The following is a 26,918-nucleotide window of genomic DNA, read 5'->3' on the forward strand; positions in this document are numbered from 1 at the left end:
CCCCACTGGAATTTAGCCATCTCACTGTGAACAGGCTAGATTCCGCTGGCTGAACTTTGGCTGACTAGGTCCCTTCAGCCAAAGGAATCTAGCCACTGGAGGTTTTTGATATTTGCGAACAGTGTTTTTTAGTACCTCAGCATAGGTTGGTTTATATGTATGGTGAATGTAGTATGTGTGTTCTTGACAATTTTGTATGTGAAACTTTTGTCTCCAGTAAAATTGTTTATGTGTATCTCTTGCATACTGCTTGCTTTTTTTTAAGGATTAAATGGCTGTCTGTGAAAATGGGACAATTGCTACATTTTCTAAGGATACCCATATCTACCAAGCTGCCTATAGAGACATTTGGAAATTTCATATCCATGTTGTCTGGACCTATATTTGGATAGGCTACTGTAGGTCTTGGACTGGGTTATACAGAGGTCTCTTTGGGTGGTCTCTGGGATTTGACACAACTAAGGTAGCTTGTCTCCACACAGTGGCTTTGTTTTTATCACACTAAGTTGAACTATGAATTACTCTTAATAAATGACAATTAAAGTTATAATATCTTTCACTTCATAAAATTTATGTTAATTCACGTTATCTTATTCTGACAATGTCTCAAGTTAATAGTATTTTCTTATTTGCCCCTGATTATTTCTGGATTTGTCCTTGATTCTTTGAGAGATAGGCAGTTTGGTAGATATGGGTATCCTTTGTATTTTCCCAACCCCTTGTCATTACAACTTATACCCATGTGCCTCTCTGAATAACTTACCTGCTTTTGCTTGTTCTAATTTATTGCTTCAAAGCATACATTTTTCCTCTGAATATATCTGTTTAATTCAGAATCCTCTGAAATATGTTATGTACCATTTTCAAGTTTTTTTTATTACGCCTCTGTATTATCTTTATATTTAATCTTATGTTTAAACATTGTTTTACTCCCTCATATTTTTTTTCTATGTAATTTTATAAAGTTTTGTAATTTTATGTATTATTATTATTTTTACACTGGAACTTTTCTCCCCGGGCCTCTACTGAAAATGGGCTAATTTGGCCCTAAATAAATAAATGCGTCGTGTTGTAATGAGTGTTCCTCATTTTGAGTCGTAAAAAGTTTGTTCCTTGTTCTCTGTAGCAAAAGGGTCTGCTTCACATTCGATGTTAACATTACAAAAGGTACATACGTGTTATCACAACTAGATTTCCAACCAGACTTCCGCACTGCCATAATTCGGTATGTGCGTACGGAAACAGGTTGCTTAACCTTGAGAAGTAATCATTGTGAAAAAAAATATATATATATATATATATATATATATAAAATGGGGGGACAAGAGCCACAAATAGAGATAATTTAAAATATCTTAAAAACTTATAAAGTTAAATAACACGTTTTACATTAGTATGACATTTCTGAAGGGTGTGAAGTCTGAAACTCACATGGTGCCATTGTTTTCTGACTTCAGTCATCAATGATTTGCCAGAAAAAAATGCAATTTTACGAGAAGCAGACCATAATTATGAGGCAAAATGTAGACATTCTGCGAAGATCTGGACAGTTGAAAGGTATATGCCACAGTCTTTTGCACAGTCGACGACGACGGACTTTCATACTACATTTCCCATAAGCCACTGGATGAAAAAAAGATTAAGCCCCCTTTTCTGTTAGAAGAAGCATTTGGAGGTGTCGCAAAAAGGGGAAAAGTTTTCTGCTGCTTGTGCTGGTGAGAATTATTTCTTTACAGTATTTTATACAGTGGGGTACTATTGAAACTTGTCATCAGCAGGTTAATTTGACGTGCACGGTCTCAATATTTAAATAATACGAGTAAAGTGAAAGTCTTCAAAGGCAGGTGGCGAAAAGCCTTTGTAATGTTAAATATTGTAATATTAAAATTAGCAATTTTAACCTTTCAAAAGATTGTAAGTTGTTGGGAGAATGCTCATCCTGCCGTCATTCAACTTGTGGCTGGCACTGCAAAAATGCAATATTTGTTATCAATTCGCTTTAAAAAAGAATTTTTTTTCACACGCACTGTTGTTAACGTATCCATTATTAAACAATTGAAACAAACACATTGTCAGACGGTTACAGCATCGTGAGTTTACTAAGTGTAGCCTCAGAACTCAAGTGCTTTCGTTGTGTTGTAAGAAACTGTGTAATAGAAAACCATAAAATATTAGTACACTTGATGGGTATAGCAAAATGAGGAAGTGGGAGTGGTACAGTGTTTGAGTCAACTAGGTGGGTGTAGTACAGTGATTAGGCCAAATTCGTTTAGATGACGTGATTTGATGTATTTGCTGGGCTGATGTAGTTTTGCGATTGTAGTGCAGAAAGAGTTGTTTGTTTACGTTGTGATTCCTTGTTCCTGAAGAGAAGGTGCCCCCCCCCCCCCCCACACACACACACACACACACCCCCTATCTTATTCAGTAGTTAGTGAAAATTTGTCTTTTTGTAAAGATTTGGTACTGCAGTCCTTTAATAGTTTATTTCAGTCTGTAAAGTTACGCGTTTAGATTTTTAATTAGTAATTACTGCTGTATAACATAGCATAGTTGACATGTTTTGTATAATTTAAGAAAGTGTGTGTGTTGACATTGAGTTGCTGAGTTTTGTATTCAGTCAGGTTGCATTAAAAATGTCCAGGCTTCTATATTCAAAGTGGACCTAGCTTAATTCCCAAATTCTGGATGTGTCAGGCTTTACATGCAGAATGCTTACATAGATGGACCACAGTGGGCTTAGGGATGTGGAAGTTATGATATGGGCATACAATATTGTAGCTATGTCCTAACAAAATTCTAATCAACAGTGATATATATTGACTCCTGCATGGTCATGGTCATATGAAGAGTAGCAACAAAGAGAAAAGTTGGGAACTAGCTAAGAAAGACAGGGGCAGTTTGAAACTATATGGAAACCTCTTCCAGGGAAAAGATTTTGTTGTGAAGTATGAACTATAGAAGAGGGAGCTAAGAGGCCTGTCTTGTGCTGTAGATACAAGTGGGAGATGCAGGCAACAGGCCTTTAGGATAATTTTATTTGTTTATTTATTGATTGAAGGTTTTTTGACTATGGTGGTGGGCAGATCCCAAAGGACCCATTTCAGCCATAGCATGGTTTGCATACAGAAGACCAAATTCTTCACTTAGTATGAAATAAGTAAAATAATGAGAGCTGTTGTAATCAGTAATAATTCACACACACACACTGGCAGTGGGATCATCAATCTGCATTGTGTTGCCATGGTATAGAATGGTCCACCTATGTAATTGACACCATAGAGGATGATGGGCAATCTTTCTAGTGTAATACTGGCAGTACGTTTTTAGTGTATGGAGGGACAAATGTCCTGTCTGAAAAGTTTAGTGTAAATTTTACTTTGCCATCAGTTATCACTGTTTTACAGATTGCACAGTCGCAGCCACCCCTTTAAATTGCTATGAAACAAGTCCTGTAAGCCTCCTCAAAAGCCAAGAACAATTCCTCCATGGGTTCATGTAACATACCAAGTTGCCAGTTTATCAGTAACAAATGCTACACATCTATACCATGTACTTAACCTCTTTAATATAAGGCTCCCCACTGGATAAATTCCTGAAGCCTGGAAAACAAGATAATCTATCAACACATCTTGATAACTGTAGACCTATTAGTCTCACTAGCCTCATGTGTCAATATGTGGAATGTATTATTTCATACTTTAATCTTACATTTAAAATATGTTAATACTGGACCCTTGTCAATTTTGCTTTGTTAAAGGAAGCTCCTGCCTCTTTAACCTCATTAACTTATTTAAAAGAAAGTTATTAATACAGTGGGTAGTGGTTGTGCAATACATACATGTCTGGACTTGGCCAAGACCTTAGACACTGTTCCCCATGCTAGCATTATTGAAAACCTTGTAAATCCTTATGGTAGCTGTGGATAGCCAAGTAGTTGTCGGAGAGAACCAATATGGTTAAAGTTGGTAGTGGCACTGTTGAAAGCAAAAAAAAAAGTAATAGTGGTACACCACAGGCTCATTGTTGGGCCATCTTCTGCTTGGCATCTATTTCTTGGTCCTTCAGGCCAACATTCCTGGCTTGTAGTTAACCAGGTTTGTAGATGACTGTAAATTAGGAATTGTTCTTTGATTTCCCTATGAATCACAGTTGCTCTGTCCTGGGTTACACCATGTTTAAAATTGGTGCAAGGACACTGGTCTCAAATTAAAAGTGAAAAAAAGTAACTTGATTAATTTTGGCAAGCAAAACCTGTTCCTACACCTAATAGGTGACACTTCTTCAGTCAGATACTGGCATAAGATATTTTGGCACTTTCTTCACAATAAGGAAAGCCTTCTGTGTGTCTCATCTATTTAACAAAAGCATCTCCTCTAGATCCAGGAAGTCTCAATTAAGTTGTATTTCACCGCACCCATTATCAAATATAATGCTGTCTTTGGTATGTCTTTGTGTAAACATGTCCCTCAACCTGAGACCTCAGAGGTTCCTAAATGAAAAGATCAGTGGCTTCAAAAATCTTAGTTATTATGACAGACATGCTACCAACTTTCCATATCATTGTCTTGTAGTTCTCCTTTTTAGTGATCTGTATGTTAACTAGCCATTCAATCTGTAAGAGATCTAACCCTCTATGATCTTCTGTTCCTCAGTGCATGCAATTTTTGTTTCTTTAACCTGGTGTTTATTAGAACCATCTACAAATAAGACACTTTAGTGTGATTGATTCCTATCTCACACCCCTTAAACAGACTTTCACAACATGTCAAGCCAAGTAACATTCTTGTTACCTTCCAGGTAAACAGAGGCAATTTGATAGTGGCCCCAAATTCTTCATCAGTATTATCTTGTGTTGCCCTTCTTGAGGCTTGAGGGAACATTTGAATTTGGGTTATTAGTTAGGTTTGTAATGTTCTGTAGACTGATTTCCTAGTACTTACTTATGGACTTATTAATGTAAATAATCATCCTGCATGGGTGTGTAGTTTTTTCTTTTTAAAGTAAAATTGGTTTTGTTCCATATTTAAACAATAAAGAACTCCACTTTGTAGAACTACCATTTAGATGTTGGAATATGAGTGTTGATGTTTGAATCTGTAACTATTATTATGTGTTTGGTTGTATGATTATTGTCCAGAGAGAAATAATACAGTTAAATACTTAGCAGTAGGTAAAATGTAAAAAAGCTATTTATGGAAGAAAGTTGTGTGTGTGTATGTGTGTGTGTGTGTGTGTGTGTGTGTGTGTGTGTGTGTGTGTGTGTGTGTGTGTGGGGGTGGGGGCTGGGACCAAGCAAGTGCACAATGTAATATATTGGTCTTAATTTGAGCAGCAGTGTTAAATGGTAGAAATCAGTATACATTGACTACATTTGCAAAGGTATTTGCTGAACAAATTGCACAAATGTGTTGGCAGGGTGGTGTACATATACTAGTGACATAAAAATCCTAAGTACCTTCTAGTGAGTGAGGCTTCACTGGTAGCTTCTCCCTAACTTGTTTTCAGACTTCCATGTGCCATTTAGCATCATGAATGAGTATAACTGGGCTGTAATAACACACATTGCTAGTCATGTCATGGTGGGGTTCAAATGTAAAAATGGGTATGACCAACAAAGTAGTAAATGGATAAGCCCTGAAACCACTCCTGCATAATGGCTTCATTCTTTACATTGCAAAGCAACTAGGAGGGAAGTTTTTTGCCTTAAAACTAACAATGACATTGAGGTAAGGTGATGCTATACAAATTGTGGACACATTTGAGAGGGACATGACCAGAATGAAAGTGTGATGTAGGGTGCAGTAGCGGAGGTAGTCTTAAAAAATCATGTATGTATTGATGGGATGGTAATTCAGGGGAGGATTAAATCTTAAAGTCAGAAGTCTGAGCTTTTAAAAATTAACATGATTTCATTTTTATATCCTGTATCTACCTTGTATTTATGGCACTAGCGTGCTGGAGAAGATTTAATCTTGGAATTGGAAATGTGCAGTGGATATAAAAAGTGTACACACCCCTTTTAAAATGCCAGGTTTTTGTGATATAAAAAATGATACCACAATATATTATTTCAGAACAAACAAATCTGTTGGGGGAAAAATATATAAATATGTCTTTCGGCTTTTCCCGGTTAGGGGAAGCCACAGCAGAACTCAGACTAATGATTGGCAGTGGGTTTTTATGGTGCCAAGTTGCCAGCCCGATGCCCAAACTTCAAAGAAGGCACACCCATTCATGCACGCACCTACCTGCATGTCTTTCAAATGTCACTTGTCTGGGGGGAGGACATGCAGACTCCACACACAAGGCGCTCCAGCCGTGAATCGAACGGGAGAACCTCTTGCTGTGAGGCAACAACTGCTGCACCACTGAAAAATAAAAAACATACAATATGCTGGTTGCATAAGTGTGCACACCCTTAAACTAATACTTTGTTGAAGCACCTTTTAATTTAATTATAGCATTCAGTATTCTTGGGTACACACCTGCCATCAATTAAAGAGACCCTGATTAACCCCAAGTAAAATTAAGCTGTCCTAGTAGGATTTTCCTGACATTTACTCAGCTGCCTGTTACAGCAAAAGCCATGGTTTGCAGAGAGCTTACAAAGCATCAGAGGGATCTTGTTGAAAGATATCAATCAGGAGAAGGGTACAAAAAAATTTCCACAGCATTGGATATACCTTGGAACACAGTGAAGACAGTCATCAAAAAGTGGAGAAAATATGGGACAACAGTGACGTTGCAAAGAACTGGATGTCCCTCCAAAATTGATGAAAAGACAAGACAAAAACTGGTCAGGGAGGCTGCCAAGAGACCTACAGCAACACTGAAGGAGCTGCAGAAATTTCTGGCAAGTACTGGTTGTGTACTACATGTAACAACAATCTCCCGTATTCTCCATATGTCTGGACTATGGAGTAGGGTTGCAAGACAGAAGCCTTTTCTTACACAGAAAAATATCCAGGCCTGGCTAAAATTTGAAAAACAATACATTGTCTCCCAAAAGCATGTGGGAAAATGTGTTATGGTCTGATGAGACCAAGGTTGAACTATTTGGCCAGAATTCCAAAAGGTGGATTCCTATCAGATAGTCGAATTTCTGCAAGTTCGAACCTCATATGGTCGAGACCATAAGTTCGAATTTGCAGAAGTTCGAGCGTTTCAACGGATTCGAACAGGATGGTTCGGACATTCCGTGTTCGAAGTTGTTAAACATCAACTATGTGTTATAGACCCCAAAAGGTACGTTTGGCGGAAAAGCACTTTACATCAACAAAAGAACGCCATCCCCATGGTTATGCATGGGTGGTGGCAGTATCATGCTTTGGGGTTGCTTTTCTTCAGCTTGAATTGAGGCTTTAATCAAGGTGGAGGGAATTATGAACATTTCCAAATGACAGTCACTTTTGGCCCAAAACCTTCAGGCGTTTGCTAGAAAGATGAAGAGGAATTTCACCTTTCAACACGATAATGACCCCAAGTATACATCCAAATCAACAAAAGAATGGCTTCACCAGAAGAAAATTAAAGTTTTGAAATGGCCCAGACCTAAATACAATAGAAAATCTGTGGGGTGACCTGAAGAGGGCTGTGCACAAGAGATGCCCTTGCAGTCTGACAGATTTGGAGCACTTTTGCAAGGAAGAGTGGGCAAATATTGCCAAGTCAAGATGTGCCATGCTGATAGGCTCCTACCCAAGAAGACTGATTGCTGTAATTAAATCAAAAGGTGCTTCAACAAAGTATTAGTTTAAGGGTGTGCACACGTATACAATAGAAAATCTGTGGGGTGACCTGAAGAGGGCTGTGCACAGGAGATGCCCTCGCAGTCTGACAGATTTGGAGTGCTTTTGCAAGGAAGAGTGGGCAAATATTGCCAAGTCAAGATGTGCCATGCTGATAGGCTCCTACCCAAGAAGACTGAATGCTGTAATTAAATCAAAAGGTGCTTCAACAAAGTATTAGTTTAAGGGTGTGCACACGTATGCAACCAGCTTATTGTACATTTTTTTTATTTTTTATATTTTTCCCCTAACAGATTTGTTTTTCAATTGAATTGTTCAGGTTATAGGTCACATTAAAGGCGCAAACATTTTTGAAATGATTTATTGTGGTCTCATTTTTTTATATCACAAAAACCTGGCATTTTAACAGGGGTGTACACTTTTTATATCCAGTGTAAGTCTGGGTACTTGGGAACCAAGTGTATATGGGTTTAGGGTTTGTTTAATATCTTTCAGTTTGCATTGCTCAGTGTGTAAGGAGTAACCATTATGCCTCTGTACTGTAAACCGTTATAGGTTCCTTGTCTGACACACAGAGCATGAAGGAAAACTGATGAAAGATAATCTAGAAAGACAATTCCAGCTCAGCAAAGTGAGCTTTTTATGCCCAAAAGCTGTTAAAATAAAGCTTGATATTCCCAAATTGTCTACAACATTTTTAATTTGCTTATTTACTCACACATTTGTTAACTGGGCATGTCCAGCTGTGAAGTCTCATTTTCAGTGGAATCATGGGAAATATCTCTAAAATATGACTGGTACATACAGTATAAAATAACATTTTTATGGTTATATGATAAGAGCAAGATGCATTGTGGATAGCTCCATGACGTGTATGCGTGTTTTACAAATATGATCTCAGCAGTGAAATTCCCCGTTACAAAAGCAGATGCCAAAACTTTCTGTAGTACTACCCCTGACTATATCCTTCCTACCTATATATACTAACTGCTGTACCTCAAATTGAGCGGAATACACCAGGGTGCCACAATTTAAAACTTGGCGTATATCTTCTGTGTATATGTACGTCTATACATGCATGCATATGTTTATATGTGGTTCCCCTTCACAAGATCGAATATAGGAATACTCGAAACTCATAAGCCCGAGCCCAAAATCTCGAGTATTCATATACTCGAAATTGTGAACCGGCACAAAAGGAAAGTAAAAAAACACTTTTTTCTAATGTTTTTTAGTGCACCCCCCACACCCCCCTACTTAAATATACCAACTCCGAGATCGCACTACAGCAAAGGAGATGGAAATGTGCCATTATGCGCTATATGCGTAAGCGCACAACGGGACACTTTCCATTCCTCCGCTGAAGTGCGGTTATGAAACCTGCACATTAAGGAAGGAACAGTACAGGGGGATCTAGCCCCCTACAAAAAGGTAAGTAAAACCCTTAATCTACTTTTTTACACTTCCTGTTCACAATTTCGAGTTGCTGAAACTTGAGATTTTGAACTCTGTCTTATGAGTTTCGAGCTTTCAGTAGTTCGATCTTGTGAAGGGGAACCTTGTATGTACGTATGCAAACACAAATAAATATGGTTCTAGGGCTATTGGGTGAAGTGGTTTTGTCGAAACACGAGTTATCAATTGTTTTCATTCCCGTTATATTGACTTTGAGGTGGGAAGATGTGTGGTGTATATCTGTGTATATTGGGATAATGTGTGTGTATTTTGAATTGCAAGAATGTCTGTGCTTTAGTGTGCTGCTAGGTGAGTGCATGAAAGCTCTTTCAGTGAGAGATCACCAAACCGTGGGAATGAGGAAATTTTTCCTTTTCTGCACTGTAATGTGATTTTGGATTTTGGGTCTTTGTCTGTCTATGTATATGTTTAAATAAATTCACAGAAGGAGATTGGGCCCCCTACATAAGTTTTTTTTTTTTTTTTTTGATAATTCATTTTGCAGTCAATTAGGTATTTTTGATTTTGAGATTCATTCATAGCAGCTGTAACCTATGTGAGGGGCGGCCACGGTGGTGCAGCAGTTAGCGTTGTCACCTCACTGCAAGAAGTTCTCTAGCTCGGTTCTCGGCTGGGGTGCCTTCTCTGCTGAGTCTGCATATCCTCCCTGTGGTCGCGTGGGTTTCCTCCGGGTGGTCCGGTTTCCTGCCACATCCCAAAGACATGCTGTAGGTGGATTGGACACTCTCTAAATTGGCCCTAGGCGTGAGTGCATGCGTGTGTGTGCCTTCCATGGAAGGTTGCACACCGGGCTGGCAACTCAACACCGTAGAAACTCCACTGCCAATCATGAGCGGACAGGTGATCCGCTGTGGCGACCCCTAGCCAGTAAAAGCCGAAAGAAGAAGCAGCTGTAACCTATGTCTGTATATGCACTGACATATCTATACATTATTGACTTATTTGAGGTTCTTCTTGTCTCCTTTTGTGTCAAACCTTTGTATGCTGGACTTTTACTTAAGTATGATGTTTGTCTCACAACCGTTGCTTATGTCTTATTCTCTGTCTCAATTTCTGCCGATCTTTTGAAGATCGCAGTTTTGATTTTCACATTTCTGCCTTTCTGCCATCATAAATTAACGAGAAGCAATGCATATTCAAGAAGGTATGACATGACTGATAATTTTTCAAGAACAGTGCACAAAAATACTCATTCAAAACCAGCACAAATAAATTGAGCTTGTATAGTGGGAGACGTAGCATAATGTACGTATTGAGGAAAACTGTGCAGACGTGTGATTTAACAAGTAGCATACACATTGTTTAACATGAAGAAATAACTAACCCATTGGCTGAGTCTTCAAAATTGTAGACTTAATGAAACAATATATTTTTAGATGCTTCTGTTAGGTTCCTGATCTTTGACTCCTAAAACTAACAGTACCACAAGATCTTTTTTTTTTTTTTTTTTTTTTTTACGCAATCATGCATTTCATGGAAAGTTCCTGTGTTGCCCATTTCCTTTTTTGGATAAAGGGAGGCTTCTTTGTTCACCAGTGTCAGTGGGGAGCTTGGAGCAGCCTATCCCTGGAGGAGTGTTCCCAGCACAAGAATCTGGTAGTCTGTTGGCCGTTTTGGGCCCATTTGTAGCTCTTTCAAGTCCCCCTGTATAAAACTCGCTTTAGTGCGATTTTGCGCATAGCGCAGCATCGGGCAGCGCCGCTTAATTGGGTTTAAACCATTCTCAGCTCCACAAAGTCTGTTCTTCACTTTTTCCCTTAGAACTGATCTAGTTCTCATAATAAACGCCCTATTCCCACTCTAAAGCCTGGTACTTGCTCACTAAAGCAATTATATAAGTCAGCACTAAAAAATTAAAAGCACTACACCCTCACAAACTCCCCTTGAGTACTTTGTTCCCCATTGGCCCTTTTTTTCAATTATAAAGGAATTCCCAATACTATTCTAGCATGTTCAAAGGTCAGTTGTCAATCTCCTCTCCGGTCCAGCTGGTGAATCTGGGAATCTTGAGGCAATGTTACAACTGCCTCATGTACACAGACAACCCTCTCCTTCTCCCAACAAATTCCAACATATGTGGGAGATGCAACCATATAGCCAAACTGGAGGCTAAGCTCTCTCAACTCAGTACTGGCGTAACCAGTCAGGAGGAGAAGGAAACCACACTCACTACAATTCCAGTCTCACATAGACCTACCACGACAGCAAACCAAACACATAAACACACAAAAACATACTTGGAGGCTCTAAATAAAAATCTGCCTAAGCAGCAGAGAACTCCAAAGCAGACACCCAAGCAACCACTACCCCAAAACAAAACACGTGCAACAAATAGCTCACAAAGCCAGTGTGCCGAACAGTCAGCCCTTAAGGCTAAACAACACACCTGATACACTTGTAATAGGTGACTCTATCATCAGGCACACTGACGTCCCGCTCACCAGGCTGAACAAGGAGAAGGTCACAGTGAGCTGCCTGTCGGGCGCTAGGATCCGCCACATAACACAAGCACTCAGGTCACTCCAAGGCAAGTACAAATATGACTCAGTCATTGTCCATGCTGGTGTGAATGACCGGAGATGTACCTCCCTGGACTACATGAAAAGAGACATAGAGGAGCTGTCTGAGCATGTAGCCCAGGCCGGTATGACCCTGACCTTGAGTAGTATCTTACCCTCACCAAGAATGATGCCACAATATGAAGACAGGATGATCAATTTCAACAATTGGCTTAAGTATTGGGGTCATTCAAAGGGGATCCAATGCCTGTCTGCCTGGGATGACATGCTCGACAAGCCACGATGCTTCGCTAGGGACGGCTTGCACCTGTCACCCCTGGGCTTTCGGATATTGGCAAAGGCTCTTGCCACCCCCATAAGTGCCTTTTTTAGGCAAGGCTCAAAAGACAAACCCACCTCCATAGGTATCACAAGGTATAAGAAACTAAGAGTAATGCTACTCAACGCCAGAAGTCTAAACCTCAAGATGCACGTACTCGAAACTCTCCTTAGCATGGAGAACATCGATATCTGTGCAGTAACAGAAACCTGGTTCAAGGCTCCTGAGAGCACCCCAGCACTACCAGGTTATACCTCATACCATGTTTTTCGCCCCAAAACTTGGACCGAACCACAAAGGAGGGAGTATCAATATTTCAAAGATACCCACACCTCCAGGTTGGTGGCACAGCACGAAGCATCAGAGACTATCCATGTGCAACTAACAGTGGGTAAAACTGCCTTCCAGTTTATAGCCTGCTACAGACCACCCTCCCAAACCCAGGAACCCCACTCGGCCTTCCTGAGAACACTGGAAAATATGAAGGTCTCTCCAAACACCATTATATTGTGCGACTTCAACTACCCTAACATAGACTGGGAGCATTACTCTAGCTCCAACACCGTAGCCCAAAGGTTCCTAGAATTTATAAACACAAATGCTATGGAACAACTTGTTGCCACTCCCACAAGAGGGGAAAACATACTGGACCTGATCATCACCAACATGGGGACTCTATGCTCCAGACCAGAAGTGTATCCCTCACTGGTAAGATCAGACCATAAACTAATCTCACTAGATATTCACATCCCGACCTCAGCCCCTGCCCAGAAAACCACAGTGAAAAACTTCTGTAAAGCAAATTTCACACTCCTCAAAACCGAGGTGGAATCCTTCAAAGCCCCCGGGCCTGTGGAAAATACGGCCCAGACTGCAGAATCCTTTATAAACGCATTCTATGAACACCTTCAGGAATGCATGGATCATGCAATCCCAAATAAAACCAAGACCCAATCCTCCAAAGTTAGGCGTCCTGTCTGGTGGACCCCAGCCATAAACAAACTATACAATAGAAGGAGGAAGCTACTACATGATAGAGCAAAATCCCAAAAAGGGAAGGCATCTCTGATCAGTATTAGCAAAAAACTACGGGCACTCATAAAATCGTCTAAGGCCAGCTTCGAGAGAAAAATTGCACAGGACACTAAGGAGAATCACAAGGCTTTCTTTAGTTATGTTAAGAACCTGGGTGGGAATTCCCGGATATGCTCAGAATTAGTCCAAAATGACAAAAAGTACACCGAACCCACAGACATTGCTGACATCCTAGCTGACAGGTTCCATTACCCTCTTTAGGTGTTACAGCTAACATTGCTTTCTTCCACGATGTTGGTACTTCTCCTCCTCCTCTTAAAATATTGTTAAACAAAACTTTCCAGATTTTATCAGTCCCCCCCCCCAAACTTCCAGACTTCCTGGGGACTTTTCTGTAGATTGGTTATACATCACAGTTTTTATTTCATCTTCTCCTATCTTAACCATTAGTAATTTTGCCTAATCTACCTCTAAGTTTGGCATATTTAAATCTTACTTAAACATTTCCATTTGTATCTTTTCATGATTTCCATATTTATTTGCTATATACAGACTTTCACAGAATTTCTGAAATATTTCTAATACCTCTATAGGATCTCTTGTTACCTTCCTTGTTATAGGCCCCCTAAGCTTGGCGACAGCCCTTTCTACTTTGTTGCCTTAGTTGTTGTGCTAAAAGTTTTTGTGCTGTATCAAAAAAAGTTGCTTAATAGCAATCATTCTAAACTGATGCATATTATCTAGGTAATCCCTTATTTTTTTGCTTCTGCAGTTGATCCTCTTCTTGTTCTGTGGGATTCTCCCTATTCTGCAATACTTTAACATTTGTTAGTCCCTCTAAATAATAATTGTTACTTGTTAACCATAGCTCCCTTTCTTTTATTTCCACCCTATTTTTAAACTCCACTCCTTAGCTGTATTTTGCATGAAGTAATTTCTATCCTCTCGAATAGCTCCTGAATAATCTCCACTACCCATTCCTTAAATTCCTTAAATTTCTCTCTTTTCAACAGATAGGTGGGAAAGCGTCAGCTTCTCATTTTTATTTCATTATCCTGTGATTTTGTTTTAGTTGTTATTGGCGCATGATCTAAAATGGTTATTGGAAGCATATCATGACATTCATTTAAGTGAATTCCTGTAGTGTTCCTGTGAAATGTAAATTTGGTCTAGCCTAGCCCAGTTTATCTTGAGGAATAATATGTAAATTCACTGCAAACTCCTATTACTGAATTCATGTCTCCCATGCCAAATACTTTCATAAAAGTCTTCAAAAATCTACCCTTCTTTACCCCCCAACACATCTTCACTGCTGCAAATCAAATTCCAGTCCCTACCTGTAAGTAATATTCCTTGCTGAAAATTGATTATCAAATTCACATGTTCCGCTCTTTCCAAGTGTCTCCTGTAACATAGATGTTTGCGCTCTACACATTTTATATAGTTCACTAGCCTTTCTTTCTTTCCTTTTTTGCATTTATCTGTGAGACCATTGACATTACAGAAACCATCATTGCATTAAAAAGTTATTCACACATTTTATGTATAAAACTTTTTTGTTAAGTGTCTAGTTCGAGCTTTAGTGTTACATGCATGCACTGTTTTGGCAAGTTGAACGTTTATATATTTGTTTCTTGTCATATCCATTTGAGCCTATGTCTCATCTTACAAACCTTTTTGAATTATTCAAAGCCCTCAAATACATCCCCCAAAAACATGTTAGTTTATTAACAGACAAAACTATGTACATTTTTAAATATTGAAGTTTTACCCTCCCAATAGGAACAAATATCCCAAACAGACAGCCACATTCACAGACTTGAGTTAACGTAAAAGAAAGATTTTTCCAATTATTCAAAGCCCTCAAATACATCCCCCAAAAACATGTTAGTTTATTAACAGACAAAACTATGTACATTTTTAAATATTGAAGTTTTACCCTCCCAATAGGAACAAATATCCCAAACAGACAGCCACATTCACAGACTTGAGTTAACGTAAAAGAAAGATTTTTCCATTATAAGACACATGGGGAAGCCTGTGCTTCTTCTAAGTGCTGACTTTTTTGTCTTATCTTTATAGCTCTCCCAAATGGGAACCCCCCCTAAATGCTTTCAGAGAACATTATCTCCAAGCCAGTTTCTCTTTTCTTTTCTTCCCCAGTCCAGTCACTCTCCACCAGACTGCAACCAATTTCTTTCCACGAAGACATGATAACCAGACAGTCAATTTCTCTTTATTAAATTGTTTCCATGGAGACATGAGGGCCAGATGCAGAACTGCTACTAAGCATACAATCATTTGCTAGAAAAAAGCCTCATAATATTAAGTATTCTTTTTCATTTCCTTGCTTTCTCTTAAAACTTGTTACTAAATCAATCGTGGGTCCTGAATCCAGTCATTCCCTCATACAACAATGAGAAGAAGCACATTCATTGTTCTTTTATCGTGCTCTTTTAAGCGGAGTTTTTTTTTTACTTTGCAGTACCTAAATTTCGTAAAACTGAACAAGAAGAAAGAAAGGAAAAAATAACAACGGCACCTATTTACAATCTTTATTACATATAAAAATAACTGAGAAAACTTTACTTTATGGCATGCAAAGAAAAACATAAGCACAAAAACAGTACTATTAAGAAACAAATTTCTTTATTTAAAATTAATTTTATCCCCTCCCCTCCCCGCCCCAAAGCATTTTTTCGAACGTTAAAGACATGAAGTAGGGCATAATACTGTAGAGTCCTCCACAAGTCCAACAGATTCTGAACAAAGTCCAATATGTCCAGATTTTCTTGTTCTGTCATATTTCACAAATATAATTATTGCATTGTGATCCTACATTGTTACTAGTTTTATTAGTGTTCATCTCTGTCTCCCAAATCCTGTATCTGCCTTCTTTCCAACATGCTCTCGATTCTTCTAGTCAGTTCTTGTGCTCCCTTCCTTCTCTCCAACATTTTCCTTTGAAACCTGGTACAGTCTCTCTCTGGTCTTTTTAGCCAGAAGAACGAAAAGTAGAATCTCCTTCTGTTTCACAGGTCGCTTTTTGTTGGACAGACTTTTGTATTTCACCCTTAGCATGCACTTCATCAAAAAATGATTTTGTCCCTCCAGGGAAGAAAACCTTGTAGACAGCTGGGTACAGCAGTTTTGAATCTCATACCTACATCTCAACATTCCCTGAATAGTGGAATGAATTTACTCCTCTTCTGCCTGGCGTACAATGAATAATCATTCTCCTCAAGCACTTTGCTATCTCACACTTTTTATATTTTGTCCTGCCACAGTTTTGTCAGAATTAACTCCTTTTGCTGGTAGGATTCCATCTTGACTAGTAAAGTTCTAGGTTGGTTTCTCATGGCCAGGTTTGGAGCATGCATATGATGTGCACTTTCAGCTAACAACTCCTGCTGTGGAATGCCAGTCAGTCCAGTTGCTTATTTGTGCTTTCATAAAATTAATGCAGTCTATTCCTTCCAGCTTTTCTTTATTTTAGTCTCTGATTTCTGCAGCTTTATCACCTCATCTGCATATCTGTTTAAAGCCTCTACCATTTTCCACTCTTTTGTTGTTTGTGTTGATACAATCCATCAATGTTTTTCTTTATTTTAACAAGGTCTGTGTGCAGTTGTCTATCTTCCTGTAGGCTACTGGAAGTCATGCCTGGAGATTACATTGCTTTTTGCTGAACAGCTGCAGAATTTTCCCCAGTCAGTGTTTCTTCCTCACTTTTTGTAGCTGATTTTTTTTTCCAAGTGCTCTGTATTTCTTTTTTCCTGCCATCCAGGCAGTACACATACTAGCCAGTTACTGAAATTTACTCATAAACACAAAAGTCTGTTGGCCTTCTCTGTTTCACACTGAGTGCTAGAGTTAAGCTTTTTACTCAATGTGGAGCCATCTAGGAAGTCCATTACTAAACATTACCTTGATGGCAAAACACAGCATTGTAATATGGTGTAAGATACAAGAAATGCTCCTAAGGCAAACGTGCAGAAGTAAAAATTAAATTAATGAGTAGAAAAAGGGAAACCAATATCAAAGGTAGTGTTTTACTTATGTGTATGCCGGTAAATAAATTTAGAAATATGTTTGGCTTAAAACATTTCTGTAAATATGGGTGTAAAAGTACCAGATTTAGAACTGAACCAAGCTTCCTATCTGGATAGGTGCATGCCATATGATACACTGTATTCTCTTATGGGTTTCATTGGGGATGAATAGCAGGAGATGTGCAACATTTGACATAAATAAATAAAGATGGTTTCTGTTATCGTTTTACATGACAATATATCACAGTTTGGTAGAAATGCATAGCAACAATACTAGTTGAAGGATTAGTTTTGATAGCCTGTAATTGATCGTGGACCCTTAATTTTGTCTCTCTTGTTGACTGGTTAGTCTGAGTAGGCTAGTGGCTTTTTTCAGGGGAGACCTGAGGTGTTAATTATAGTATTAGAGGAAATTTGCCCTGGGCATTGCAGAACTTGCCATACTTTTCTCAGAAGTTGCTGTATGATCTCTTTTAAATCACCTGAAATACCACCAACTCCAGCAGATGGGACCTCAGCAGAAGCGGAAAAACTTAGAAGATAAGCAGATTAGGAAAAGTACAAATTAAGCAATGTACTGATGACCCAAAAAAGTTTTACAGAGAATTGGGAAACAAGGTAAAAGGAATTGAAAGACCACAAAAAGAAATAGATATGTTTTGGAGAAGCATCTGTGCATTTATGAAGATCCTGTGGAACATAATAAAAATGCTAAATGTATAAAAGATGTAAAAGAAAGAATAAGAAGTTTAAAGGTACAGGATATGAAATGGGATTTAGTGACAGCCAGAGAGACTGAAACAAAGTTGAGAAAAGCCTCTAACTGGAAAACCCCAGGTCCAGGTGCAGTACCTAACCTCTTGTTAAAAGTATTAACATCTTTGCACAAAGATTTAGCCATGAGTAAGAACTATTTAAATGCTAACCCCGAACATACACCAACCTGGCTAACAACAGGAAAAACAATGTTCCTACTTAAGAGTGAACCTGCAAGCTACCCTAAAAATTATAGACAAATAACTTGCCTTCCGACAACGTATAAACTATACACGGGAATTGATGCCGCTAAGAGTTTATAGTCATTTAGAAGAAAACTCAATTATGGCAGTAGAACAAAAGGACAATAAAAGAAAGTTATATGGAACAAGGGATCATTTGTTGTTAAATAAAGTCATAGTGGAGAACTGTAAAAAGGGGAAGAACCTAAGTATGGCATGGATTGACTAAAAAAAAAAGCATTTGATAGTATTCCACATTCATGATTAAAAGTGTGCTTAAAAATGTATAAGATGCATCCCACACTGATCCACTAAATTACAGTGAACATGAAACAGTGGTAAACCACTTTGCAATTAAGCCATGGTAAAGGGCAAATTTATTATCCCAGGGATAAAAATTCAAAGGGGTCTATTCCAGAGTGACTGTCACCGCTGCTATTTTGTCTTGCCCTTAATCCATTAAGTTGTCTACTTAACAGCTTAGGCCATGGCTATAATTTGGCTCATAGAAAACAAAGTATAAAGACTTCTAATCTTCTCTTTGTCAGTGATTTAAAACCGTATAGCTTACCAGATGAGGAACTGAAAGCACAACTGCAAGTTTTCAAAACTTTTTCAGATGAGATAAGAATGTCATTTGGTCTTTTAAATGTGCAAAAACAACCTTTAAAGCACGAAAACTGCAGCACCAAGAAAACATCAGTTTGGGGCAAGAATGTGATATAAAAGAACTTGAGCAAGAGGGAGTGTATAAATATTTGGGAATTGATGAAGGATCAGCAATAAAACATGAACAAATGTAAATAAAACTTAGTAAGGAATACTTTAGAAGACTTAAATTAATCCTGAAAACAAAGTTGACATCTAGGAACAAAATTCAAGCTATAAACCAATTTGCTCTTCATGTTTGGAATGATTGACTGTACCCAAAACATGTTGGATAGATTAGACAGGAAAGCAAGAAGGATGCTCATGCACTGATTTTTATAAATCATTTGGTGAGCAAGCCAAGATTATATATTCCCTGTTCCGAAGGAAGAATGGGCCTCCTTGAAATTGATTACATGTACAGATCTGCAGTTGTGGGACTGCACACACATTTGCTGACCTCACAACACCCAAATGTAGTGAAAGTTTTGAAACATGAGGAGAATAAATCTAAGATGACTTCTCTGCTTAATCTAGCAGAAGCATGTCGGTGTCAAGCAGGAATGGAAAATCAAACCAGAAGTAGATAAAAATCAGGCAGCCACTAAATGTGCCAAAAACCAAAGAAAGAATATAAGATGAAGGACCAGATGAGAAGGCAAGAAATGTGGAAAATGCATCAATTATAGCTACAAGTATAGAAAAGTTCTGGAAGAACGTCTTGTTGATGTGGGTCAAATGCAGGAATGGTTAAGGAGAGCCAAAGTCAAACTAAGAGATGAAAGGTTAATATTGGCGGCCCAAGACAGTGGGCTACGTACACGTTGGTTTACAAAGTCCATTGAGCATGTGGGAGAAACAGAGAAATGTAGGTTTTCTAAAACAGAATTGGAAACCGTTGCGTACCTCGTTGCTGGTTGTGACGCACTAATGGCAGAAGGACTGTATATTGCAAGGCATAATAATGTGGCAGGAATGTTGCACTGGGGATTGTGGAAACATTATGGTATTGAAGTGTCTGAAAAACACTAGAAACATGAGCCACAAAGCATCATAGAAAATGATGAAGTCTACATCACATGGGATCGCCCATTACCAACAGTTCAAATGATAGATGCTAGAAAACTGGATATAGTGGGCCATGAAAAGAAGACAAAAGTAGCATTGATCATTGAATTCGCCACACCCAGTGACTACAGTGTCTTGCATACAGAGAGACACAAAGTCATAAAATATCAGGATTTGCAGGCAGGAATGTGAGCAATGTGGAAGAAAGATACCCGGACAGTTCCAGTAGTATTAGGAGCAATGGGTCTTATCTAAATACGACTATAGATTCTTTTTTATATGTTACCAGTACATTTAACCCTGTAGGAATTGCAGAAGGAGTCATTACTGGACATTTTGCAGGTGCGGCGAAGAACACTTCTGGCTGACATCAAAGATTGAAACAATACTAATTTCATGAACTTTAATTGTACTTTGACTTAGGAATGGGGTCAGTTTCCGTTTATGGTATTGGAAACCTGAAAGACTTGGAGAAATAGGGAGAGACCTCAAGTTTAACTAATCATCTTAAAGACCCACTCAGGACTGCAGCACCCCCCTAATGCCAGCAATTTGAACATTAACAACTAAAAGAAAATATAAATGCACTGGAACACGACCAAAGTTGATCACACTTTTATTACAGATAAAATAAGTAAGCGCTTTCACACTGACCACAAAATAATTCTTACTCCCATACTTTTTGTGCTAAAAACACACCTGTGTTACCAGCCAGTACTGTTCAAAACACCCAATCACTAGTCCTCAATGATTTAACAGCAAAATTACTTAAAGGGCCTTCTCCTCTTAAGGACAGGTTTCACTGAGACCTCCCATTCAACCCTGGATATTTGTCTGCTTGCATCGTGATGATCCAGTGTAATTCCCGTTCTTCAGTAAAATTCCTAAGATCACCCTTCGTACAGTTCGTCCAAATTCTCTCTATCACCGTAAAAACAAAGGTATGGTCATTGCCTCTCTCCATGATATGTTTGGCTAAAGAATTTCTCTGATCCTTCCTACGTATACAATATAGTTGTTTCCTAAATAGCTCAACCGAGGAGCGATTAGTTTTCCCAATATAAAAACTTGCACACACAGTGCAGTTAGCAGTATAAATCACATTGGTCGTTGCACAGTTGGCTTCAACTATAAATCTAAACACATTGCCTGTCGATGGATGTTTAAACAAATCCAACATACTAATGTATGGACAGTAATTGCATCATTTATCACTGGAAATATTATTTGTGCCTACTGCCCTGCTGTCCTTCTAGCACAATTGCCTTTTTAAAGACTTTCTGTTCTTAAAACTAAAGGATGGTGCCATACCCACTATAGCCTTGATACGGCAGTCATCTGTATGTAAAATCGACCAGTTCAGTTTAATGGTGTCACATACTGACCTAACATCACTTGGGTATGGTAACATTTTTTCAATCTCAGTGAAACCGGTCCTTAAGAGGCGAAGGCTGTTTAAGTAATTTTGCTGTTTAATCATTGAAGACTTGTGATTGGGTTTTTTGAACAGTATTGGCTGGTAGCACAGGTGTGTTTTTAGTACAAAAAGTATGTGAGTAAGAATTATTTTGTGGTTTGATGAAGCACTGTTGAGCAGTGTGAAAGCGCTTACCTATTTTATCTGTAATAAAAGTCATGTTCCACTACATTTACATTTTCTTTTAGTTCTGTTTTGTTTTTTTTTTTTTTTGTTTTGTGTAGCACACGATTTATTCCTTGTGGAGATTTTTTTACTAAATTTGAGCATTAATCCAAATCACCTGTTGAAGGAATAGAACCCAGCACCAAAGGCAAGTGTACTACGTGTTGAGCCACTGACACTGAACAACTTACTTTACTAACTCTAACTTTTCTACTTTTTTGTCATGTATAGTACTTTGGGTAGGACACATTCAGCAGTATATGACTTATCTGGTGTGACAGCTAAAACTAGTGCAAGCCAGTTACATGTGCTTGGTGATAAAATGGCTGCTTATCCAGTCTGAGTGCCAGTACAGATCCCAAACTGTGCCTGTAATCCATGTAAAAGGCATGTGGAAAAAAACCCTTTATGAGCCAGCTTACCTGGTTAAACTGGGGGAATTTGTATATAATATTGTGGGTCTTCTGGATCTTATGGGCCTCAGTCTGTTGTCACTAAGTAGAACATGGCAGTGTTTTGTTATTTTTGATACCTTATTAAAATTTTGAACATATTTTGTAATAAAATATGTATCTCAGGATTGCTTTTGTTTTTGTAGCTCTAACGGAATTCTTAAAAAAAATGAGAATGTTCTGATTGCTCAGCTTGGTATCATCTTATTGCAGACTTGAGGATTAACCTTGATAAATTTAAGATAAGACATTTTGCTGTTTTTATACTCCTTAGTGTCTAACCTTTAAACTATTGAGTATTCCCTGTAGTGGAGAAAAATGATGATGAGCTTGGGATGTGAACTGTTAGTATTTTCTGCCGTAGTGTTTTGATACATTGTCATTGTTGGGCATTCATCTTCTAAATGCTTCCTAGTGTCTGGGTAATCAGGCTGTTTTACTTATAATATTACCAAAAAAAAAATAAATAAACCCCCAAAGCAAAATAAATAAACCCCCAAAGCTTTTTAATTATTTCAAAAACTGATGCAAACATGTCCATATCCCCTTAACCAGTAAAGAACTGTTCACCTAGCCTGTGCTGATGGCATAGAAGAATAAAGTGCTGACTAAAGACTGGCTGACCAAAGTTGTTCTAGTTGGCTTAGATACTTGATACAGGCAGGTAGAATGGGGCATGTCATTTTTGGGAAGAGGGAAGGGAATGTGGTTCCTGCCCAGCTTATTCTGATAATGGGGCCCTGGCTTGAGAACGAATCTCATGATGTGTGGAGATGGTGCTGTGAAGACATGGTATGGCTGCCCAGGTCGGTGGCTGTAGCTGAATTGCATGTGTGGGTGCATGCATGGACAAGGGGATATAGGTGGCCCTTGCTCTGACGCAAGTGCTTGTGTCACCACTAGGGGTGCGGTTAGGCCGTAAAATGAAAAAGCTCTCATTGCCAGAATGTTGGAGAGAGCATTAAGCATTCTTGTTGCTTCCTGGATGACTGCCCCCACTCCAGGTAGTATAATGTCTGATTGAAGGGAAGTTTGATGGTCAGCAGGCAAGGAGGTGAAAATAGTGCAGAAAATGTCTTTCCTGTATGTACAACATAACTTGATGCTTTTGCAGAAATATTTATATTGACTTTCTTTCACAACCAAGCTCATAAATAGATTTGCTTTACTGAGGGTTTGTTTGGCTCCTTTGCTGTTCCCTTTTTCTGTATACAAATATGATCATTAAAATAGAAAAATGTGCACAAACTAAAAGAAATTGGTTTTATCATGAATCCAGCAGGTTATGATACTCCACAAAGTATATAAATAGTATGTAACCCAAGATTATGTTCAGCTGAAGTATGTAGACTTGTCGATTTATGGCAGAAATGTGCATATGATTTAAAATTCCCCAAGAAATGTAACATTTGATTTTTCTCTCTTTAAATATGAAGATAACACTTTTTAACATTGGCTGCAGAAACATACTGGTTATATACTCCAGTCTTTCAAGTTATCCTCCTATACTCAAACAAGTAGATATCCTGAATCGTCTCTTGCACTTTTTGAGACAACAAAATAAGGAATTTTAGGGTGTTTGAAAATTAGTTTATTTTCCTATTTTTCTTTAATGAAGTCTTTTTCTACTCCATTATCCAGCAACTTGTGCAGTTGCTGTCGAATAGAATCCACTTCGGAGGTCTAGAAATACATGTATTATTCTGCCTGTGCTATGAGTAAGTAAAGTAGCATAGATTCATGGGTAAGGACTAGGCTAGCACTCCTTGTGGGCCATTTTAAGCCTAGCCAGTTTCTCTTGCTGTGCTCAAATTAAACTGTCCCATTTGAGTAGATATTGACTTTATCCATCCCATGGTCGATAATTATATATTACCCGTTAATGAGAATAATTGGGATCATACTGTAGAAATTGAGGGGACCGATGCATAGGATAAAGTAGTTAGGAACTGCTGCTGTCCATTAATAGTACAGAGGGCAGTCCTGGAGTAAATTTTCTGTTTCTCCACCCATAGAACCAAGTTGTGCTTGAATAAAGCATATTTGTTTTAAAAGCGCTTGTCATAATAATAGCCTTAGTCCTCTTATCTGAAGGTTTAATAGTTATATCTCAGCTCTTTAAGAAATCCTTAACAGTCAGCCATTCTGTTTTAGTTAAACTGAAACACATTTTGAACATTTTCCATTCAGTAAAACCAGATGTAATGCCTTTTGTAACTAGTTCATAGCAAACATTTATGATCTGGTGGGAGTGATGAAAAATATCATCACTCTCAAAATCCACAGTATATTATGCAAATGATTTTTTTTGTGCATTTGGGTCCTGTGGAATGCCTTTATTTGATGCTATTGTAGCACTCTAGACTCTCTTACTCTTTCTCCACACCTGTTAAAATAAAATGACATTTACCTAGTTTGGCAGCTACTGTGCCTTTTTACAGGTGTTGCTGACTGTTTTTGCTGCTTGGTAACAAATGGAGCAATACAATCTGTTCGGCATGTATAACTCTTGGGCTTTTTCATTGATCCCTTTTTAAGGTGGCTGGTATCCTCCCTTAACCTTGCTCTTCATCTTTAAATCATGCCAGGTGCAACGGAGAGGGCAGTCATCCCTCACTTTACAAAATGTATTCATGTAACTGTACTTGAAATAGGAATAAAAATGCAGTGTGTTACTGAACAGCACTGTGCTGTGTGAAACTGTGTTGCTGTGATTTTGGATCTGCACTTGCGCTGGATTCAGTGCTCTACAGTTATACCCTTTATTCTGCACAGCAGAAAAAAATGTGCAGCTTCCTTCCTAGACTCCAAGCATCCAGTAAAACTTTCTCTAAATTCATAGTCGAGATGAGGAAAGTTTGTATCCCTTTCCAAAACCTTTAAGAAGGGACCTGGTAAGTATGGCATTAAATAATAGTAGTTTCACCATTAATTTATGTCTTCGTGTTTGCTGCTAAAGTTTCCCCTTCCTGTTAACTGCTGTACCCATTACTTTCTGTCTCACAGCGAAAGTAAGGGATTGAATCAAAGGTTTAAGTAAATACAGTAGTTTTAGATACTGTTAACAGTTGCCATACTAGCCAGGTAGTGTATTGCATGCAAATACTAGTTAGTTTTCATATCAGCCGGATAGTATACTACTAGAACTCTTCCTCTTCTAAGTACTACATAGCACAAGCCACTAGAAAGTTAGAATTCGGGTCCTGCAGCACTTAAAGGCAACAGAAATGATTCTGTAATCAACCCAGTTGCTGAGCACTTCTACTAAATCTGTATAGGGATGTCCAACAACTGAAATATTTTGGCTCATACAAAGAGATTAAAATTCATCTTTATGCTAATGTCTGTCTTTGCGCCAAGAGATTTTTTTTTTCAGTTTTAAAGTTAGTACTTTATAGCCATGTTTCATGAATGATGAGCTGCTCGCAAAATATTTATTGTAATTTTGTTATGCTTTTAGCACTTTGGATGTTAAGTCGTGCTACACCAGTATTTTAAATTGGTTTTAGTATTTGCACATACTTCTGTAGTGTATCTATTTTATATTTGATTTATACATTAGTCATTTATTACTGTCTGTACTTCAGTTTTCCTTTTATCTGTTTATGTTGACCTTTGTTTATGTATCTGTTTCTTAATTTAGTCTTTACGGGTTTAGTGTTTACTTCTGCATACTCTTTGCCCTTTGAAATAGTTCTTATATGTTATTCCCTGTTCTTGTAGCGTTTTTTTTTTTTTCTGTCTTGGTAATCTTTTATGTTGAGTCAAAGGTTGGTCACTTGTTAATTGAACCTAATGACAGCATCTGTGTATGTATCATTTTTATTTGGTGTGTATACTAAAAGGCTGAGACAAATCACTGGTAATTTCCTCTTGTAGTTTTGTACCTGGTTTGAAAGTAGTTATATTTTATCTCTCTTAATCTAGAGAGGCTAACGGATTGGTCCGTGCAATTCCAACTGACTTTGTGTCACTTAGTTTAGTAACCACAGATATTGCTGCATGTTGGCATTGAGGTGGAGAAAAAACATCCTATAAGTGCTTTTTTTGTAGTTAATAAGAACCATTTTTTTACCGTATAAAGAAGGCTGTGGCAGAAGAAGCTGAGATGTTTGCAGGTCCTATGTGAGGTTTTGCTTTCCAAAGTTATAACCTGATGTTGCATCTGTCCATAACTGGTTTTGGTTGCATGTAGAGCCCTATGTACAGCATTGGCGATTGGTTCTTAGGAAAAGGTTATAAAAGATGCATTAGGCATTTCATTCAGGGTTGTATGTTATGAGATGATATCTAGCTTGATTTAATCAAATTTAGGAAATACTATGTAGAAATGTTATTTCACGAATAATAGTACTTTGCGTTTTGAAGTAGTTTGTAATATGAAGATCAATACTTTGTGACATCATTTTGGGAATGAAAACCAGCATTTTGAAAACAAACTTTTGGAGACTGTATCCTGTAATGGCAGAGGTGTTTACAGAAGGACATTAAAGATTCTGGCAGGAATGTTACTAGGATCCATGTTAGAAAGGGACCGTAGAAACAGATGAAAGATAAACATGTGACTAAACAGGCATTTCAGCAGTATAACTTGGTTGCTAAACTGTAACACACATGGGGATGCTATTTTAGGGCAGGGAGTAAGACATGAGGCTTTAATGAGTATAAAGGATAATGTTAAAACATTTGCCAGCAGAGGTCTCTGAGGGGAACAGTTACAGTATTCAGAAAGTTGTGGGACAGTCAGTAGAAGTCTGTCATAAGAAGATGAATGGTAACCATTTTGGTGTAATTCATGTGTTAGTCATTGGATTTTTTTTTTGTTTGTATTGTTGGTATTGATAAAGGATATTGGCATCTGCATGAGATTATTATGCTTGTGTGGCCCCACACACAATAAGTTTGTGTTTTAATTGCACGTTTGTCTTGTGCACAAAGGTGCATTTCTTTTAGCTGCA

At 38.2% G+C, this 26,918-nt stretch overlaps 1 protein-coding gene across 1 annotated transcript in view; it reads left to right on the plus strand.

The window, feature by feature from the left end:
• The first annotated feature begins 1,557 nt into the window (after positions 1–1,557).
• The window catches only part of TAFAZZIN (tafazzin, phospholipid-lysophospholipid transacylase), a 1,078,486-nt gene continuing 1,053,125 nt past the window's right edge, over positions 1,558–26,918 (plus strand). The window contains exon 1 of the mRNA XM_044080349.1: positions 1,558–1,715. The gene's annotated coding sequence lies outside the window, so the exon portion shown is untranslated. The remainder of the gene's footprint in view (positions 1,716–26,918) is intronic.

The sequence above is a fragment of the Protopterus annectens genome, chromosome 8.part0 (genome assembly GCF_019279795.1).
Source record: "Protopterus annectens isolate FY-2018-M chromosome 8.part0, PAN1.0, whole genome shotgun sequence".
Classification (NCBI taxonomy): domain Eukaryota; kingdom Metazoa; phylum Chordata; order Ceratodontiformes; family Protopteridae; genus Protopterus; species Protopterus annectens.